This window comes from Geospiza fortis, unplaced genomic scaffold, assembly GCF_000277835.1.
Source record: "Geospiza fortis unplaced genomic scaffold, GeoFor_1.0 scaffold351, whole genome shotgun sequence".
In the NCBI taxonomy this organism is placed as follows: domain Eukaryota; kingdom Metazoa; phylum Chordata; class Aves; order Passeriformes; family Thraupidae; genus Geospiza; species Geospiza fortis.
Window position 1 is genome coordinate 98,804 of NW_005054419.1, and position 8,927 is coordinate 107,730.

The 8,927-nt window shown below is 42.1% G+C and overlaps 1 protein-coding gene across 1 annotated transcript in view; it reads left to right on the forward strand.

The window, feature by feature from the left end:
• TSNARE1 (t-SNARE domain containing 1) overlaps positions 1–8,927 on the forward strand; it is a gene marked incomplete at its 5' end in the record, with an annotated part of 305,337 nt that overhangs the window by 90,571 nt on the left and 205,839 nt on the right. The window lies entirely within an intron of this gene.

Consider the following 8,927-nt stretch of genomic DNA (forward strand, 5'->3'; position numbering starts at 1 on the left):
AAAACACTCAGCATTACCATTAGAGAGAATAATAGGTAGGCAAAAGGAAATAACTTGTTAACCTTTTCAAATTATTCAGTATTTTGCTATGTCAAAGTATTTGGACGTTCTTGACGTAGTTAATAGAGGACATACTATTTTTATTCCTCCTTTTTTTTTTTGAAAGCGCTGTAAAAATATGAATAAAAGGAACAAAAAGAGGCCTGAATAAGTTAAACATCCCACATTTTTCTTTTTATACTTCCCATTTTACGCTTTTGGGAAAATCTTGTTAGTTAAATTTAAGCGATAAATGGGTAAAACAAGAACATGTTAAACCTTCCTAATTTGTATGCTTTTACAGACCTAAACTCAAGATGAACCAAAAAAAGAGGGCTTCAGAATAATCAGAACATTTAATTAAGGGCTATACTTTGTCCTTTAATTGGATTGGGCTAATTTTATCAGGATAGATTTTGGGTTGCAGTGCAGCAGGAACTGCGATTGAGTTAACAGTGCAAAAAGGGGACAGAAGTTCCTGCTGGGGGCTGGTGCTTTGAGGTTGGGACCTCTGTTTGCAAACAGTGATGTCCACATATGACTCAGCTCTCCAAGTCAGAAATTTTGACAGTTTTACAGGAGCAGGTCGAGGTCAGTGTTTGTCTAATTTCTGTTGTGGTTCACTGAGCAGAGATGAATGAGCTTTGTGGACTTGTGTCCATTACTAGAGGTGAAACTGTCAATGAATGTTGTCACACTGAGTATCTTTGGCTGCGAATTGTCATTTTGCGCTTTGAGGGATCTCAGTGCATCCAGCAGAAAAAACTCTATGGAACTTTGTTGCAAAGAAAATACATGTTTTTGGGGTGTTCCTGCACTTTGATGTTCAGGAGGGATGTTAGCAAATGTATTTCTGAAATGATCTTGTGAGCAGCACCACCAGCTCACTGGAGATCTGTGAGAACAGTCTGAGCAGAATTTTGTGCTGAGTTGTCTGGGATGACCCTGCTTCAGCAGGGATGTTGGACCAGATGACCCCACTGTGATGCCTCAGCCATTCTGTGGTTCTGTGATTTTGTGATCCCTTTTTGTTTCAAATATAGTCTGAGCCTTTTCTAGTTTGTCTTTACATTGCCCCTGTTCTCCTCAGAGAAAAAACCGAACATTTAGTAGCTGCCCATTAGGCAGTGGGGAATGACAACCCCAAAGGCTGCCTCAAGCCCAGCAGCTTTGTAAATTCAAGAAGTCCAGTGTGTCTCCTTGGAGAGACCTTTATTTATTTTGCTGGTTAAATCCCGTTTCTGTGCCACAATCTGATGTCTCTGCACCAAGTTGCACTGGACCGTGTGACTATGGTGGGGTAGTTGAGGGGGTCGAAGTGACCCAAATCACAATCCTAAATAACTTTAAAAAAAATCTACATTCATGTATTGTGCAGGGTTTGTATCTGTTGGTTTGATCCTGGATACCTTTCTGCCTAATATGAATTTACCTCTGAATAGCTTAGTTTATGCAATTAATGATTCAGTCAGCTTAAGCAGTTAATGATGTTTAGGCTTTTGCTTCCTGAGCCATTTTTTCCCCATCTCCTCTATCCATTTTGCTTTGCTCTCAAAGATCCCTGTTCATCCTCTAACAAGGGCTGCATTCCACAAACATTATTTCAAATGTAGTTTAAACATTTCTCCTCAGGGGGAAAATATTTAGGACCGATGGTATTTTGTTTAACATCTCTTTTGAAAGAATTATAATGAAAATGAGTTTTTTTGGACAGCATTGTTCCTCTCCCCAGCTGTATTTGAATAAGCAGATGGTGCTTTTAAATAATTTTCACTGTGTTTTGTTTTTCTGTTTGTTGACCCACATGAGCATATTTCTTCTGAAAGGACTCATCTTGCACATTAAAACTTCCTTGTTTCAGTAGAAATTGTGGGTACACAGAGGATTTCTTGAGCTCACAGTCACCACAACAAATTTTTTCCAGTATATTTTCACAACCGGTGAGTAGCCAAGAAGGTTAAAATGACGCATTATTCCTAACTGTCAAACATAACTAATAAACCAAATTTATTGCCGACTTGATGTATAGCATTTGTTGTCCTTTGTTCTTTGGGGACCAGAATGAAGAACAGAGCTATGCAGAACTTGTTTTGTGCAAGTAGATTGGTCTCACTGGGATTTCCATGTTGCTGCATATCCAGCACCACAAACATGCAGATTTTGAGCAGCATAGAAGACATTGAAAGAAAATCACATCTTGTGATTACACACAACTTTAGAGAAGCTCATGGTGCTGGTACCAGTCATGGGACTTTTTCTTAGGAGACACTGAATTTGCCCTTTTTGCAAGAAAAACCTTCTTCATTGCTGAAGAAATCAGGAAATAAATTCTCTTTTCGCCTTGTGTCCTGAAAAACAGATATAAAATTGTGCCTATAATAGACATTTTCTTAATGTTCCAATGACTTTTTCCCACTTGTGTGTTTTCCAAAATCCCTTCAGAGGTTTGGGTTAATGGGACATTGTTCTCTGTCAGGAACATCCCTCGAGGCACTTTGCAGTTCACAGTTTCCACCTAGACAGATAACAGCCAAGTCAAAAGTTCACCTGGCTGTTCATTTTATTTAAATGTGCTCCTTTTGCTATTGCTTGCAGATTAAAACCAGAGACGTCTGCAACGGAGATGTCTCGCCAAAACCTTACATTTTGGATAAAGATCTTTATTGCTTGGAAATGTCAAAATCTGGTAGGACACAGCAGCCTTGACACAAGTGTTATTTCTTAAAATATTGCTTTGAACTGTTATATAAAACCTATTTTAACTTGAACTGTATTGGCAGTGAATAATAGATGCCATAACAGCTTTATATATAGCACTGTAAAATGTGCCATCAGAAATACATGAGCTGAACTGTAATGTGCATTGTCAGTGCTCAGTGCTGGCACAAGCTCTGTCATAGCAAATATATATAGATAATGTATGTAATTTACCATCCCATACCTTTCATTTGCACCTGTGGTCATCTGAAAAATGGGAGGAGATAAAAGTTTGAGAAGAAATGGATAAGCACTGAATGGGGAACTTCACAGAATTTCAGCTGGTGGCTGGAAAGACCTATAAGAAAAAAAGATTCTAAATGCTGTATTGATTCAGAAAGCCTCCCACGAGTGTGATGAGAAAGGAAAATGAGGAAAACCTCCCTTAAGGTGGTCCCCCAACCATTTTCCTCTCTCACAGCATTTCCCATCCCCATGCTCTGCTTCTACAGTGGGCATTCTCCTACCTTGGAGAGTGGGAGGTGTCCCTTCCCATGGCACAGGGGTTGGAACAAAATGATCTTTAAGGTCCCTTCCAACCCAAACCACTCTGTGATTCCATGATATCCTGAGGAAAGCAAAGCACATCCCAGGAACTGCATTTCAGTTGATGCATCCCCTGGCAAAAAAAGAGGGAGAGATGGATAGGTTGTGGCAACAGGTGTGAGGCAAGTGCTTTTATTTTTAGGAGAGGTTGTTCCCTCTGGGTCGTTGTTGAGAAATGTTGATGTTTATTCCCTATCTGTTTTGAAGAGAAGTGATAGATGCCAGCCTCCACGCCTGTCACTCAAGCCTTTGTAGGCAGACAGAAAATGAAGCACAATAAAAATAAAACAAAAGAAAGCCCCACAGAGTCTGGCAGAGTGTGTTTGTTAGTTCAAACATGTTCCTTGTTCCCTCATTACTACGTATCATTTCTTGCTGAGGGCTGTTTTCGGTAAAATCTCTCACCGATGGTTGCAGTTTAGAGAGTTTAGTGCAAGCTATTTTATACCTTTCATCAGCTTCAATAGTCCAGGGCTTTGACTTATGAGGGCCCTGCCTGTCTCTTCACAGAGGCTTTTTTGACTCACAGTAATGTATAAATAACACAAGATCATGACAAGCACCCCCCGTGAACGATCCGGCGCCATGTGAGTGTCAAGCTCTCCTCGTGACAGCATTGGGGACCCTAATTATCCTGAGCTGCAGAGCTGCCTGCCAGGTTGACATGGCCATCCCTGGGACTGGTATTGAGTTGTTCCCTAAAGAACCAGCTCCAGTATGCTGCCCAGTCTAATTTAAAATGACCCGAGCTACAGGACTGCTACCATTTATTTTGGGAGACTATTTCACGGTCCAGCAGGCTTCAGTGTTGATGAAATGCTTCCCTCTGTTCTTGCTAAAGATCCCTTTCTCATTCTTGGCTTTTTACACCTAGTGAAACTCTGCTGGACCCTGCAAATAATTCTTCTTCCCTTTTGGCTTTTAAACTCTTCAAATGCTAGCAGTTATCCTCCTCTTCACAAGTTGGTCTCCCTGGCTTTTCAGTCACTTCAGCGCTCTCTTCTCAATTATTTCCCATTTGTTAGTTCTTTGCTCCTGCAGCAGCAGACTGTATATAGGATTTTGGTGTTGTACCAGAGCTGAACAGAAAAAATGTGTAAAAAGCCCCATGGATCCAGTTCAGAGATTACAAGTCCTGATGGAAAATTTCTAGATAATTCCTACACTAGTAAATTAAACTCAGCAAAGACACTAGAACTTTTTAATTGTTAAGCATGACTTTTGACCCAGATTAGCCAGTGTTTACCCAGTTATTGCCACAGTTTGAGAGGTAATATTTTCTAGAGGCAGTTTTGGTGCAGCCACACTGTTCAGAGGATAAGGGGATTTAATGATGTGCAGGCAATGAAGTGCAGTTTCAGTGCCTGAGAACAGGCATTTCCCATGCCCTTGCACAGCTGCAGCCCTATTGATTTATGAGTTGATCGCAAAAATTTCCTCTAGTCCTCACTGACATTTAGGGAAGAGGGAGAGCAAGGTGAATTAAGGGTGAATTTTGTGGGAAACTGTGCAGGCTTGAGGGCGAAATGAGGTGTAGTGAAAATAGCAGCTGGCCTCTTTGAAAACGTGGAGAAGCCTTAGCAAGCCTGGAGAACCAAGAGCAGCCTATCCCAGTGGAATCCTGCAGTGGCCATTTCCATTGAATATTGCTTTGACTGTGCCTCCCTCTCTGTGCCCCTGTGGCCTCCAACACTCCTGCATTGCTATAAGGGACTTCCCTTCATGTCAAAACCACTCAATCTGCACATCTTTAGCATGTTTCTTTCAAACTGCCACTGTCATGCCAGGCACATCTGAAAAGTTTCATTCTTTCTAGATTCAGGGGTTCTGTGAGGCTCACAGAATGTCCTGAGCTGGAAGGGACCCACAAGGATCACATAGTCCAGCTCCTGGCCCTGCACAGATCCCCCAAGAATGTCCCTGAGAGCTTTTCCCAAAGAGAAAAGTTAATTTTTTTGAACTCTGTCAAGCTGGTGCTGTGACCACTGCCTTGGGGAGCTGTTCCAGTGCCCAGCCACCCTCTGGGGGAAGAACCTTTCTCCCAATATCCAACCTAAACCTCCTTTGACACAGCTCCAGACTGGTCCCTCAGGTTCTATCACTAAAACAGCAAAAACATCCCGTGCTGTATTTCCTTCTCTTTCCATTTTCCCACTCTTTATTAAGTGCTACTTTTATAAATACATCAGTACAAGTCCATCTATTCTGTAATCCCACTACATCCAAGAGAGGCAAGAGATTAAATACCACTGAGTAACACATTGTGAAGATTCTCTCATCATCTCCTTTCTGCTCACACATCACTTTTGCTATGACTGCATGCAAAAGTCCAAATTTTTTCTTCCTGCCTGGCTAAAACTGTATTTCTTCCTCTCCTCATGGACATGATTAGAGCTTGTATATTTTTGCAATCAGTGTTTCATCAGGGATATGTGTGCAGCCTTGGATATCCCTTTGCAAGACAGCCAGGTTTCAGGAATATATCACAAATCTTTTTTAGCCCCAGGCAATTTCTCATGTCTCAGGTGTAACCTTATAACTAAACTGTGTGTAGTGAAGTGTTTTTTAACTAAATTGGAGTGGTTTCCACTGTGTGCTAGAGATAATTTTCCTTTTCTCACTTACATTCCCAATGCCTTATCCAAAGCCTGTTAGTGTCAGGGAGTCTTGCCCTAAACCCTTTCCTTCATGCCCTATTCCTTCAGTGAGCTTGCATGAAGAAGGCATTAATGAAAACCTGGATTCAGCAAATCCCTTATGTGTGTCTTAAAAGCTTTGCTGAATAGGGATGGACTTTAGAACCTACTAAAAGTGAAGTATTTCCTCTGCAGAAGGAGAAAATAGTGCTGAGACACACATAATTTGCTAACAATCTGAATTTTAGGAAGACACATCTGCATATTTATATCCACAGAAGCTGAGCTGAGTTAAAGTCTCCTGTATGACCTGTCAATGTGCATTGATAAGGCAGAGAGCTGGAAAGAGAGAGATCTCCAGTGCTGGTGGTGAAATATTGGTTTTCTTCTGCAAATCCTCCTGCGTAAGTGTTAATATTTCTTTGGTGAAAAGAATGTGTTACTTTCCCCCTCCATTTACTGCGCTTTTGCCTAAGTTTTTGCCACCAGGTGATGACTGTCTCAACAAAGGCAACATCTTGCCCCTTTTTCTGTTAGCACAGACAGTACAAACATCAAATGCCTCATCCACACAGCAATTTCTGTGGCTGTGATTTGCTGCCTCAAAGGGGAATTGCCCTCTCACCTATCAGGTTAGAGTGGTTCACTCTCTAGGTCTCTGATGCTAATTAATAACAATCTACATCAATAGCCCATCAACCAGGTGAGATCCTCTAGCAGCGCTCTAAAGAGCTGTCCCAGCAGGTTTGGCTTCTTACCTTCCTGACTTGAGTGCTGTGCTTTATTTTTTAATTATTTTGGGTGGCGAAATCAGGATTTTCCCCAGTCACGATGGGGGGAATAACTGCAGGTGAGTCTTAAGTCATGGAAATATAAAAATTCCTGTTGGCAAAGCCCTGAAGCATCTCAAGAACCCACTGGAGAGTGAGTCAGCCCTCCCTCATTAGCTCAGCAGAGAGGGAAGTGAACCAAGGATATTGAAAAGACCCCACAGAGGTAACAAGGGAAGAAATGACTGAGAAGGACAATGAAATCCACATTTCACAGCAAGACCTGTTCCCATCCCCTCCTATTTACCAAAAGGTGCCTGGTCCTTTATAAATTCTCCTTGACAGGAATATTCTCCCACATCCTCACAGAAATTAGACTGAAAATCACATTCTTAACATTGTTAACAATGAATGTCAAATTTTAGAGGCTGATGACAAAGACAGTATTAGTTTATGCCCTGTGCACTGTGCAGGCTCATTTAATTCAGGTGTTCTTTAATAGTTTTAATTGCTCCTTTATGAAAGAGGATGTTACAGAACTGTCTAGTCCCACCACCCTCTCCACCATTTATCTACCCAGAGTATCTGCTCTGGTTGTCATTTCCTTCTCTGCACTGAAGTCACCTCTTCCCATCTGCATTGAGGCTCTCAGATGACTCACTTGAGGCAGAACGACAATTAGACTCACCTAGGAGCCATGGAGAATTGCAAATCTTAGTGTTATAATATATTTCCTTCAGTGCAAATTTTTATCTGGACCCCTGAGCAGCCTGGTCTGACCTCAGAGTTGGTCCTGCTGCGAGTGAGAGGCTGGACTTGGGCTCTCCTGTGGCCTTTTCAAACCTGAATTATCCTGTGATCTCACGATCCCATTATCTCTCCGCCTCCTTTGACTGCACCACTGAGGGCTACCAAAAGTTCATGTGTTAATCTTGCTTCAGTCTAAAGACAAAACATCTCCATTTCTCTGCCTGTGTGCGCTCCTGAGCCTCATTCTCCCTCCTCTTCCATCCATTGTCCCTACGGACAGGAGTTCATTCTTTGCTCCTCTGTTCATACCACATTTGCCATTTATTTGGGGAAATAATTAGGATATTTTACCCATCAGAAAGGTGGGTGTCCCTGGAAGAGAGTGACCCTATGCCCAATGGGTTTACCCAGAGAAGCTGCAGCTGCCCCATCCCTGGAAGTGTCCAAGGTCAGGTTGGATGGGGCTTGGATCAACCTGGGATAGTGGAAGATGTCCCTGCCCATGGCAAGATGTTGGAACAAGATGATCTTTAAGGCCCCTTCCAACCCAAACCGTTCTGTAATTTTGATGCAGAGATATAACCAGTCATGTTTCAGAAGAATTCATAACTCTCTTGTCCAGCAATAACTGGAATCAGATATGGTTTGCTCATGTTGGCATCAAAATCTGCTTTTTTTGAAAATGAGACTCTAATTGATAGAAAGAAAAAGTTGAAATATCTTCTAATTTAAGGCTAAGAAATTGCTGTTGAAGGATGTGTGGTAGAAGGATTTTAGATCCAAGATCAACACATGTCCAGATGGTTTTTTGTAATTTTACTCTTAACATCTTCTACTAAGCTGTCAGGACTAAAAGGATTCTTCTGGATCACTCAAAGTGTTCCTGTGAATGTCTATGACTTCCTTCTTTCCAGGTTTTAAACTGTTCCATGGCTTTAAACTGAAAGAGAGCAGGTTTAGGAATAGATATTAGGAAAAATCCCTTCCCTGTGAGGGTGGAGAGGCCCTGGCACAGGGTGCTCAGAGAAGCTGTGGCTGCCCCATCCCTGGAAGTGCCCAAGGCCGGGTTGGATGGAGCTTGGAGCAGCCTGGGACAGTGGAAGGTGTCCCTGCCCATGGCAGGGGGTCAAAACAAGATGATCTTTAAGGGTTTTTACCACCAAAACTATTCCAGGATTCTCTGCTGTACCTACAGCAACAAACATCTGCTTATTTTTAACTCTGCCTTTGCAGCTGCTGATTTTTGGAACAAATGTTCCTGAATTTCATCTTTCCTTGTCAGTTCTCCCACGAGGGATAAAAGCTGCCACGGATTTCTCACCGTGCTCCTATTCCCACTTCACAGCTGGAGAAACTGAGACATTATGGATTGTTTCTCTGCCAGTGGAGCTCCATAGAAATGTAAACGCCTTGCTTAAGACCTGGGAAA